Source organism: Chiloscyllium plagiosum, unplaced genomic scaffold, assembly GCF_037043375.1.
Source record: "Chiloscyllium plagiosum isolate Xiang-an unplaced genomic scaffold, Cpla_swu_hap1 HiC_scaffold_6, whole genome shotgun sequence".
Lineage (NCBI taxonomy): Eukaryota > Metazoa > Chordata > Chondrichthyes > Orectolobiformes > Hemiscylliidae > Chiloscyllium > Chiloscyllium plagiosum.
In genome coordinates this window covers 31,457,636-31,469,752 of record NW_028270144.1, presented here as the reverse complement: position 1 = coordinate 31,469,752, position 12,117 = coordinate 31,457,636, and the positions used below count along the sequence as shown (strand labels likewise).

The window sequence follows — 12,117 nt, the reverse complement described above, 5'->3', positions numbered from 1 at the left end:
GTATCTTTTCGAGTGATATTATTTTTATCAAGTGGCATTGCTCTGACTAGAGAAATAATTTAGTATTCCAATTCAGTATGATAGACAAGTACATGCGACAAACAGACCCCATGAATTTTAGTCCTTACTTCTACAGAAGGAAATTAGACATCTGTGTGTGTGCCTTGGTGAAAAAATGAGATTCATTCACCCCTCTCTGGATTTCTGCTGCCAATCAGGATAACTGACACATGCAAAAGATGATTCTTTTATTTGTCAGTTGTACAGAGTGTAAAAACCTTTAATCGTTTTTAAACAAGGGCCTCAAGGCACATTTCACCAGACATTGGAAAGCCACGTTTGACATCACTGAATAAATATTCAAGAACCTTCTCCTATTCAGTTCTGCCATAGTTTTTTGTCAGTGCACTGAAAATCCATGTCAGCATCCATCAAAGGAAATACCTTCACATCGTGGCACTTGGATCCAGACAATGAAAATGCATTCAATTTATTTTTAAAATTGCTCTAATTTAATAGCAAAGTGAACAGTGCCAGTAAGTGCAGCTCATCTCTGCACCATTATGTGTCGATTATCTGAGGTGCAGCATCTGGGCATTTTATTAGTACTGACTTTGGCTGCTTCTCCACATTGCACCACTCTGAAATATGCTGCACTAAATGTATAGGACAACAGTATCTCCATAGATTTCAGCATTTGCTTTCAAACAAACTGCATCTGTCCCTTGAAATGCAATAGAAACGCAAGTTAAATAATATCTTAAACTGAGCAACAAGGATTTGCATTTAAATAACATAAAGAACCTGATAAAACTTCCAAAAGCATTTTACAAAAATGATTATTGGATATAACTTAGCACATAGCAATATAAGAATAAAATAGGACAAATGACCAAGAATCTGGAGAAAGATTTACCCACACTTTGCTTTGATCCTGCTCATAATTAAGTGAATCATTTCTCTCAGAAAGTGAACTTGTAGTAATTAGTAGCAATCAGGTCTAATAAGTATATGATCAAGATTTATTCTTAAAGCTTTCTCACAGCTTTCCACTATGACACAGCAAATACAAGAACTAACTCATAATACAGAAAAGACATCATGGCAGGGACTCCTCAGCTGAATCAATACCATGTCCACTACACATTGAAGGTGATAGGAGGTCATGGAAGATATGCAATAGCTTGAAGGATAATAAGCAAGTGCTAGTTTTTGATTGACTGGCACACAATGTGTTAGATCTAAAGTGACCAAGTGCTGATGTTACCCAAGGAAAATGTACTTTGCATGAAGGGGCTGGAGCAGGTGACAGAATCTGACGGTTTTTCATCTAGCTCAGGAATTTCCAAGCTGTGAGTCACAGCCTCTAGTAGGGTCACACAACAAGAGTTTGGAGTCACAAGTTCTGAAGCACTCATGCTGAGGGAGTAGGGAGACCAATCCTTGACAATTGTGTGGCCCCTTTAAAATGTTTGCATTGCTTCCTACTGGGGGGCTTGGACTAGTCAACTGCTGACCATGGCCTGATTCCTGCTGAGCAAAATCCTGTGTGAAAAGGTATTTGCTTTGTCCGCTTTATATCAATTGCCCTATGAGGAAGATAGGAGGAGAGAGATAGTGGAGACGATAGATGGAAGGAGATTGTGCATTGGTGAAGGATGACAAAGATGGAGGGGCATTTAGTGAAGGGAGAGGGAGATGGGGACATGTTTAACACATTTTAACACCCCTCCTTCCCCTACACTGGTACAACAGAAGCCTGAACAACTCTGCTGAATAACCAAAGACATGTCCCATTCCCGTTCATCAACTCTTCAATTCTTGCAAATTCACACAAAACTTGCACAGAGTTTACAACATGAAAATGAGTTTCCACTAGAAACAAAATTTAGGAAACACTGATCTGACTAAAGGCTAATTGATGAGTCAAGTTAGAGCTCACAGATGCCCTTAATTCAAGAGCCACTGGGAGAGTCATAGAGTTATACAGCATGAACAGATACTTTGGATTAACTCGTCTCTGTTGACCAGATATCCTAACCTAATCTAGTCCCAATTGCCAGCATTTGGCCCATATCCCTCTAAACTCTTCCTATTCATATACCCATCCAGATGCCTTTTAAATGTTGAAATTATACCCCCCTTCACCTCCTCCTCTGGCATCTTGTTCTAAGTGCACCAACCTCTGCATGAAAACGTTGCCCCTCAGATCTCTTTTTAAAATATTTCCCTTTTACCTTAAGCATATGCCCTCTAGTTTTGGGCTTCCCTACTTTCGGAAAAACATCTTGGTGATTCATGCCCCTCATGATTTCATAAACCTCAGCCTCTCATACTCCAGGGAAAATCCTCAGTCTATTCAGCCTCTCCCTACAACTCAAACCTTCCAATCCTGGCAAAATCCTTGCAAATCTTTTCTGTACCTTTTCAAGTTTAAAAACATGTTTCCTATAGTAGGGAGACCAGAAGTGAACACATGATTCCAAAAGTGGCCTAACCAATGTCCTGTACAGCCACATCATGACACCCAATTCCTATACTCCTTTCCTGTGCACTGACTAAAAAAGGCAAGCATGACAAATGCCTTCTTCACCATCTTGTCTATCTGCATCTCCACTTTCAAGGAATGATGAACCTGCAACCCAAGGTCTCTTCACTCAGCAACACTCTCCTGGGCCCTGCTATTAACCGTATAGGTCCTGCCCCAGATGCCTTACCAAAATGCTACACCTCACATTTATCTGAATTAAATCCATCTCCCACTCCTCAGCCCATTGGCCCATCTGATCAAGGTATCTAAGGTAATCTTCTTCAGTGTCCACCTCACCACCAGTTTTGTGTAATCTGCAAACTTACTAACCATGCCTTTGACGTCATGCAGAGACTGTACCTTCACACTGAGCAATGGTCACAATGTTGCCACATGGATAATATAGAGGCTATTGTGCACACTATACAGAGTTTCCAGGCACTTCTGAAGGAATACAACTGAAAATATCATTCATCTATCTTTTGCATTTAAGAATACTTACTGATCAATTCAGTTATGCATTTCTGGTATTTTCTGTTTCTACTTCAGACATCTAGCACTTTCTTTTTTTATTTTTGATGTGCTAGTAGAGTGATTATAGTGGAACTTAGACAATCATCTAAAGGACTTTTATGTCAGAGTTGAATGCTGCTTCTCAATGATGGCACCTTGACAACCAGAGATAAAACATAGAACCATAGAAAATAGGGGACGGAGTAGGCCATTCAGCCCTTCCAGCCTGCACCACAATTCAATACGATCATGGCTGATCATGAAATCTCTGTATCCCATTGTTGCTCCCTCTCCATACCCCTTGATCGCTTTAGCCGTAAGGGCCACATCCAGCTCTCTCCTGAATTACCTAATGAACTGGCCCCAATGGCTTCCTGTGAGAGAGAATTCCATAAGTTCACAACTCTCTGAGTGAAGAAATGTTTCCTCATCTCAGTGCTGAATGGCACATCCCTTATTCTTAGACTTGACCCTGAAATCTGGACTTCCCCTAACATCAGGAACATTCTTCATGCATCTAGCTTGTCCAGTCCCACCAGGATTTTATTTGTTTAAATGAGATCACCCCTCATTCTCCTAAATTCCAGTGAGTACAAGCCCAGTCGATTCAGTCTTTCCTCATATGTAAATCCTGCCATCCTGGAAATTGGTTTGCTGAACCTTCGCTGGACTCCCTCAATAGCAAGAATGTCCTTCCTCCTGTACACAATACTCAAGATATGTGCTCACCAAGGTCCTGAACCAAGGACTACTGGAATAATGATTACTGGTGTGAAATCCTCACTGACCAATGTGACAAAACAATAGGGAGCCATTATGACATACATTCCTTGTTATAGTTTCTGGTTCCCACATGATTAAGATAATCATACTTTTATACCCAAAAGACTGAAGCTTCATCAGTATTTCTTACGGCTTTCCATGTGGCTAGTGGACTGATAAATTGTTACTCGGCTGAGACGCCCTGGATGGACATTCTCATAATGATCCATTCATAACTCTTCCTGGAAATATAACAACATTAAGACCCCTCTTTCCCTTGCAAGGCATAATGCCTCCATTTCAATGTAACTGTTTCAATAATCATTACTGTGATCTCAACTGAAGTAGAAGTCCTTAATTCAAGAGCCAAATAGAGCGAATAGTTAATACAGAGATCCTACTTTCACACTGAATTAATGTACTACCAGTGCAAATATATGAACTGAACACCTTGAAAATCTTTTTTAAGCTGTTTCCTTTCCTCAAAACAAAACATTCCTCACAATATTGCTCAGCATTAAAGCTAAAGCAGCACGCTGCATGCAGTGTTTGATTTGGCAGCACTTCTCCACAAGCACTGTGATACAATTCTGCAGCATATGTTTCTCTTCCAATAACTCCTGCCTGCCTCTCACCAGCACTTCAGCTTCCTGTTGTGCCCTTGGCTTCTTGCATTTTGTATTTCGTCTTTTGAACTCTCCAGCATTTCCCACAAGTTATTATTGGTCTCCAGCAAATTACTGTCTGACTGTGACACAATATGAAGCTGCAACTGCAGTTCACTAACTTGCTGTCTGAACACAGTGCCACTATTTGTGGGCGGCACGGTGGCACAGTGGTTAGCACTGCTGCCTCACAGCACCAGAGACCCGGGTTCAATTCCTGCCTCAGGCGACTGTGTGGCGTTTGCACATTCTCCCCGTGTCTGCGTGGGTTTCCTCTGGGTGCTCCGGTTTCCTCACACAGTCCAAAAATGTGCAGGTTAGGTGAATTGGCTATGTTAAATTGCCTGTAGTGTTAGGTGAAGGGGTAAATGTAGGGGAATGGGTCTGGGTGGTTTGCGCTTTGGTGGGTCGATGTGGACTTGTTGGGCCGAAGGGCCTGTTTCCACACTGTAACTAGTCTAATCTATTCATTTTTTTACCATGTTCTACTTGAAGCATGTGCCATGAAAGGTTTGACCTGATATTTGGGATCCCCTTTTAGATGGTTCCTCTGTAAGTAACATGCAGTTTGTTTTCCAGATGTTCTTTTCCAGTTTGCAGTGTTGTGTCCTGCTAAGCCTTCAGTCTTGTCTGGTCCCCTCAGTTTTTTTCCCCTCTGTTTCTAACTTTTCAACTTGAAAAACTGTAAAATTTCTGGAAATCTTCCTCTTTAGCAACCTGACTTTTTTGAATTAGAGCTCTCTTTTCATTTCTCTCAATACCACTTCATGGCTTGGAAACATCAAAATCTGATTGGTGGCATGGTGGCTCAGCAGTTAGCACAGCTACCTCACAATATCAGGGACCTAAAGTTCTATTCCATCCTTCAGCCTCTGTCTGTGTAGAGTTTGCAGATTCTCCCTGTGTCTGCATGCGTTTCCTCTGGGAACTCCAGTTTCCTCCCACAGTCCAAAGGGGTGCGGGTTAGGTGGATTGACCCTGTTAAATTGCCCATAGCGTTCAGAGATGTATAGGTTTGGCGGATTGGCCATGGGAAATGCAGGGTTATAGGAAGAGGATGAGGGAGTGTGGATTTGGGTGGGATGCTTTTCCAGAGGGTCGGTGTGAACTCGATGGTCTGAATGGCCTGCTTCCACACTGTAAGAATTCTATGGTTGCAACCTTACAATCTGGCTTTGCATGTTATCTGTCCTAACAATGGAATTTACCCAGTCTGCATCCTGTTGAGATTCTCAATGTAGAGAAATACCACTTCCTGATTGACTGAAATAAGCTGCAGCTCCTTGCAACAGCACAATCCCAAGATTAGAGAGCCATCTGTTTCAGTGATGTAAAATATATTTTGTCTTTTGTATGCCCCTCTGTCTTGGTTGGTTCCTCACTGTTAAGTTTCGGTTCCCACGTACACCATTAGTATGATTTTGCTTGATTGCAGAGTATCTTTCCTTGAGTAGCCATTTTCTTTCAAATCTTATACAAACATATTTTGGTAGAGTCTGAGTAGGATAATGTTACACAGTGCTCCAGTGTCAGTAATTAACTTAAGATTTTTTACTATGTGTTCATTTCACAACCTCTTCTTGAAATGAATGGCTGAGTGAATTTCTTTTCTCTGGGACCTGTCACATCAAGACCTTTCACATAAACTTTTGGTTCATCTATTGTGTTCTCAAACACATTATCATCTTCCAGAGTATCAATGTTTTAATTTCATTTCATTTGCTCCATTTCTCAACCTCAGATAATTTGTTTACCATCTTTTTTTGTTTGTTTTGCACCATTTACCCATGATTGTGCTTTCTACAACAGTTTGATCCGTATACAGGGCAATTTCTTCTATCTGTGAAATCCTGTATTAATTTGTAGCATCTGTGCATAATTCCCTCTGTTTGGTGTGAATTGTTCCAGTGCTGTTTCACTGCACCGGTCCTGCAATCTTGTTTTTGACTTAAACAAAGTCTAGTGGTTTGGGTATCAGTATCTTCATCTGTTAACCCATGGTTTCATGCCCTCTGGCAGTACCAACAGCCTCAATATTGCGAGCTCATGATTTTTTCCTTTCCAATGAAATCATTTTGTACTTAAGATTTTGTAGAGCCCAAAATGCTAATCCATCAGCCTTCCAACTGTTACCTTGAATTTATGAAGTATTTTTCAATGTTGTCAAGAAATTGTCAACAGTCCAGGAACATATCTTGAACTTTTCAAGTTCTCTGTGTTTTTCTGTCACCTTCATTCATCTCCTAACCATTAAACAAACTTAATTCTTTGTCTTCTGCTCATAGAAGGACAAGAGTGACTATTTTCTCTTCACTGGTACCTCTTGGAAAGCTATGAAACATCAGTCTGCTTGTTAGTTTATCATTCTCATGTCGCTCTCAATTCTTCATGGACTTAGCTGTACATTTGTTTCTATGGCTGTAACTATTTTGTTTTCGCATAATTCACTCCATTTGTTTTCTCTTTCCTTAGTTGATTTTCTCAATCTAATTCAACATTAAATCTTAATCAAACACCCTGCTGCCACTCTGTTACACCCACTGGTTGTCCTTAAGCTTGAAATAATGATACTTCTAACCTCAAAATTCTGAAGCCTCATTGGGTGTATTTTTTGACCACTTCTCCATCTGGCTGGTGGACTGAAACAGTGTTGCTTAACACCTGATGTGGCACCTGGATGTACAATTACCATTAGAATGGTTTCTAACTCTTTATGAATAATGTAACAATATAAAGTTTTGAATGTTGTTCTGTCTGACATAAGGTCAATATTACGTAAAAACTGTAATGGGGTCCAGACAGTCTTGCTGAAAGAATTCTATCTATTATAATTCATAAGCACTAATGTGTGCAAACCTTTGGAGGAACAAGCTGAAGTGTGTGATTGACCTGAGTTCCCAATTACCTTCTTTTTGCACATTTGAATGAACAGGGCAAGTTTGTTCACCATCGTTTCAGAGCACATTTGGATGAAAATGGGAGTGTCACTTCGTAGAATGATACAGCACAGAAAGAGTCCATTCAGCTCATGGTGCCTGTGTCAGCTCTTTCATGAAGCTGTACAATTAATTTTGTTAATTGCCTCGGTTCTTTCCCTATCATCAATGAGTATTTTTATTTTAAGTATTTATCCAATTCACTTTTAAAAGTTATTATTGAATCTGCCGCCACCACCCTTTTAGGTGCTGCATTCCAGGTCACAGCATCTTGCATCACATTCAGTTCATTTCCAAATCACCTGAAATCTGTATCTTGTGGTTATCGACTCATTTGTCCCTGGAAACTATTTCTTTGTATTTACTCTCTCAAAACTATTCATAGCTTTGAACACCTGCATTAATTCACTACTTAATTTTCTCTGTTTGAAGGAGAATAGCTCAGTTTCTTCATTCGCTGCACAATACTGAAACCCTTATTTCTGTAGCATTCTAATAATCTCTTCTGTACCTATTCTAATATAGGCTTCATAAATAGTGGTGATCAGAATTGAACATTACACTCTGCTGGAGGCCTAACCAAAGTTTTATGTATGTTTAGTAAGTTGTTTTTTTCTTATTTCTTCATTAATAAAACAAAGGATCCATGTGTTTTTAATATCCTTCTCAACTCGTCCTCAAAGATTTCCATTCCATATATCCAGGTCACTCTGTTACTGCATCCTCTATGCACCATTTAGTTTATATGTTCTCTCATTCTTTTACCAAGGTGCAACACTTTGTGCTTCTCTGAGTCCAATTCAATCTGATATTTGTCTTCTTATTATGCCAGTCTACACCTCCTGAAGTCAGTTACCACTCTCCTGTTTACTTCATTTCCAAATTTGAATCATCTTTGGAATAATGCTCTGGGTACCTATGTACAGTCATTACTCTATATCAGAGGTCACTAAGCTATGCGAAGGTTCTATGCATAACAATTGGCAAGTTGACATGTTTGGCTTCCATTTCTAGAACCCACTGCTTTGCAAGGACTTCAGATGTCTACACTACAGAACAAAAGAGGGACTATTGCTTGTCCTAGTCTGAAAAGCAACTATTCACCTCTAACATCTATCTTTTGAACTCTTAGCCAAACTGTATCCATGATGCCCCTGTCCCTGTAATCCCATGAGCTTTAATTTTTCTGGTGAATCTATTAAGTGGTTCTTTGTAAACCCTTCTAAAGACCATGTACACAGCATCAGCCACCCTGTCTTCATCAACTTTCCCCATTTCTTCATCAAACAATTCAATCAATCTCGCCAACACACAATTTGAGATTAACAAATCCATGCTAATAATTCATCCAATTTTTTTGAAATACAAATGCATTAGCAAGTTTTGAGAAGATATGTAGCACAGGTTGAGGTTCTGGATGTAGGTTTGCTCGCTGAGCTGAAAGGTTCGTTTTCAGATGTATCTTCACCATACGAGGTAATATATTCAGTGAGCCTCCAGATGAAGCACTGACGATATAGCCCGCTTTCTATTTATGTGCTTGGTTTGCCTTGGGTTGGTGATGTCATTTATTGTGGTGATTCATTTCCTCTGCCATTATTATTTCCAGTTCTTTTTCTTAGGGGGTGGTAAATGGGATCCAAGTCAATGTGTTTGTTGATCGAGTTCCGGTTAGAATGCCATGCTTCAAGGAATTCTTGTGCGTGTCTCTATTTGGCTTGTCCTAGGATGGATGTGTTGTCCCAGTCAAAGTAGTGTCCTTCCTCATCCATATGTAAGGATAGGTTGATGTTCATGTATTGACTTTGTTTGAACTTGAAAGACCCTATACAGACAACAAGCAAAATTAATGTTACTTACAAAATACTTTGCAAGAACTATACCAAACACCTCATTGGACAAACAGGCAGAAAATGAGCCACCAGGATACATAAACATCAACTAGTCACAAAAATGCATGACCCACTCTCACTAGTATCCTTACATATAGATGAGGAAAGACATCACTTCAACTAGGACAACACATCCATCCTAGAACAAGCCCAACAGTGATATGCACAAGAATTCCTAGAAGCATGGCATTCTGAATGGAACTCTATGAACAAACACATTGACTTGGATCCCATTTACCACCCCCTGAGAAAAAGAACAGGACATAACCTCACCAGAGGAAATGACGTCACCACAGGAAATGACATCACCAACCCAAGGAAATTGAAACACATAAACAGAAAGCGGGCTACATCCCAGTGCTTCATCTGGAGGTTCACTGAAGATGTAATCTAGTACGGCGACGAAATGTCTGAAAACGAACCTTCCAGCTCAGCGAGCAAACCCACATACATACAAATGCATTTTTACATAGTTCCCCATTGCTCTGTCTTTGGTAAACATCAACCAATTTGAATCAACTTGCCAATAAATCAGCACCCTTTTCTTTCACAGTATAAATTGTTGTGATTATTTGAAATCTAGCATTTTTGTTTTGGCCTGATTAGTGTAAGATGTAAACTTCTGGCAACATGTCTCTCTTTACAGCAACAATTAAGTTTGGCCTGGACTATTATTTGCTATTTCCTGATGACCAACATTTAGCTGGCTGTTCCTTTAGTTTCAAATGTATTCCCCTCCCTTTTTGTAAACAGAAGAGTGATGTAGCTCTTGCAACTCTTCATTCCTCTGGCACTAGTTTCAAATTCAAAAAGGAATGTCACCACATTTCATTTACCAGACTTTTACCAATGATGGTGCACAGAGATTAAAATCAACGGACTCAAATTTCCTGCAGTGTGGAAAATCAGATTTCCTGATGGGACAGTTCCTACACGCATGGGAAATTTTAACTTGTTCGCTTAACATTCCAAACAATAATACTCAGTACAGTTAGCATTTTTTAACCAAAGGTTATATTATCAAATGAAGCAAAGCAGACAAGTGAAATGAGCTGTCACTTTATATCATGAATTCATTAAACAAAGTCAATATAACGCCAAAGATGATGTATGGATATTACAAGTAAACATGTAGCTTAAACTAATAACTAAACATCAGACTATAATTAAGTATGTTAAACTGGTATTTTTATTACATGTGGTGTAGGAAAAGTCCATCATAATCAGCCATAAATGTAGGGCAGATGCTTGTCAAGGCATTGGTGGTCTTGCCTGCAGGTTGGAGAGCTGAGAAGAAATCCATATTGCCCTCTTCCAGGGAAGTTTGGCCAAACTACATACCAATTAGGGAAGGCTACCAGTGGGCCTCGATTCAAGGAGGCTTTATAAATATTATGACTAGTTCTGGATGCTTTTCCCAGAGGGGGTCTTAAATATGTGAAACATTTATTAAGTACTTAGAATACTTCCAAAGACACTATGCAGCAGGACTCCAGCAGATCCTTCAAATAAAAACAAAGAACTGCAATGACTGGAGCAATGAAATAAAGACAGAAGAAGAAAAGCCAGATTGGATTTGAAACATTAATGCTGTTTCTCCTGCTGCAGATGCTGTCACACCCACTGAGTTTCTCCAAAGGTTTCTAATTTATATTCGATTATTTATTGTTCCATTAGTTCTAAGTTTCATATGATGTAACGTCATATAACATCATTAATGATGCACTCGAGCTATTAACATTACTGGTATTAAAAACTTGTAGTGCAGAGGTGGAAAGTCATTAGCATAATTAAAGACCCTATTATGAGATCATTTAAGGATCACTGGTAATTGACTTACAGAATGTCCAGTCCTCCCATCGCAACTCTTAAAATTATCGTTATTGTCACATGTACTCATTCGCATGAGTACCGTGAAAAGTTTACATGATACCACTTATGCCGCTATCTTAGGTACAAATGCAGAAAAATGAAGAAATCAAGTTAAGAAGTTAAACATGGCAGTCCTTCTGACTAAAATGTAGAAAAACAAAGAAACACAATTAATAGTTCAACACCACAGTCTGTAAGCACCTGGGCATGCTCACAAGGAGTTGACCTTGCCTCCACCATTGGCTCTCAGAGCTGCCTGCTCCCTCTCTCACCGCCTGCTCCCTCTCTCACCGCCTGCTTCCCCCTCTCACCACCTCAGGCTGCCTGCTCCCTCTCTCACCGCCTTGAGCTGCCTGCTCCCTCTCTCACCACCTCAGGCTTCCTGCTCCCCCTCTCACCGCCTTGAGCGGCCTGCTCCCCCTCTCACCACCTCAGGCTGCCTGCTCCCTCTCTCACCGCCTGCTCCCACTCTCACTGCCTCGAGCTGCCCGCTCCCACACTCACCCTGGCCCCCGGGACTGCTTGTTCTCTCTCTCCCACCACGACTTGAGATTACTACCATCAACGTCAGGGACGTCTCTTGCCACAGACTTGCCACCATGGGTGACACGGTGGCTGAGTGATTAGCACTACTGCCTCACAGCACCAGGGACGCAGGTTCGATTCCTGCTTTGGATGACTGTCTGTGTGGAGTTTGCACATTCTCCCCTTGCCTGCATGGGTTTCCTCCCACAGTCCAAAGATGTGCACATCAAGTGAATTGGCCATGCTAAATTGCCATAATGTTCGGTGCATTAGTCAGGGGTAAATGTAGGGGAATAGGGTAGAGGAATGGGTCCAGGTGAGTTACTCTTTGGCAGGTTGGTGTGGACTTGCTGGGCCTGTTTCCACACTGGAGGGAATCTAATCTAAGACATAAGACAAGTAGATCAGACTAAGAAAAAATG

At 40.5% G+C, this 12,117-nt stretch overlaps 1 long non-coding RNA gene across 1 annotated transcript in view; it reads right to left on the bottom strand.

Moving 5' to 3' along the window:
* Positions 1–235: 235 nt before the first annotated feature.
* Positions 236–12,117, bottom strand: part of LOC148149736 (uncharacterized) — a 61,868-nt gene continuing 49,986 nt past the window's right edge. Inside the window, exon 2 of the long non-coding RNA XR_015757408.1 lies at positions 236–9,231. This is a non-coding gene — a long non-coding RNA (uncharacterized LOC148149736). The remainder of the gene's footprint in view (positions 9,232–12,117) is intronic.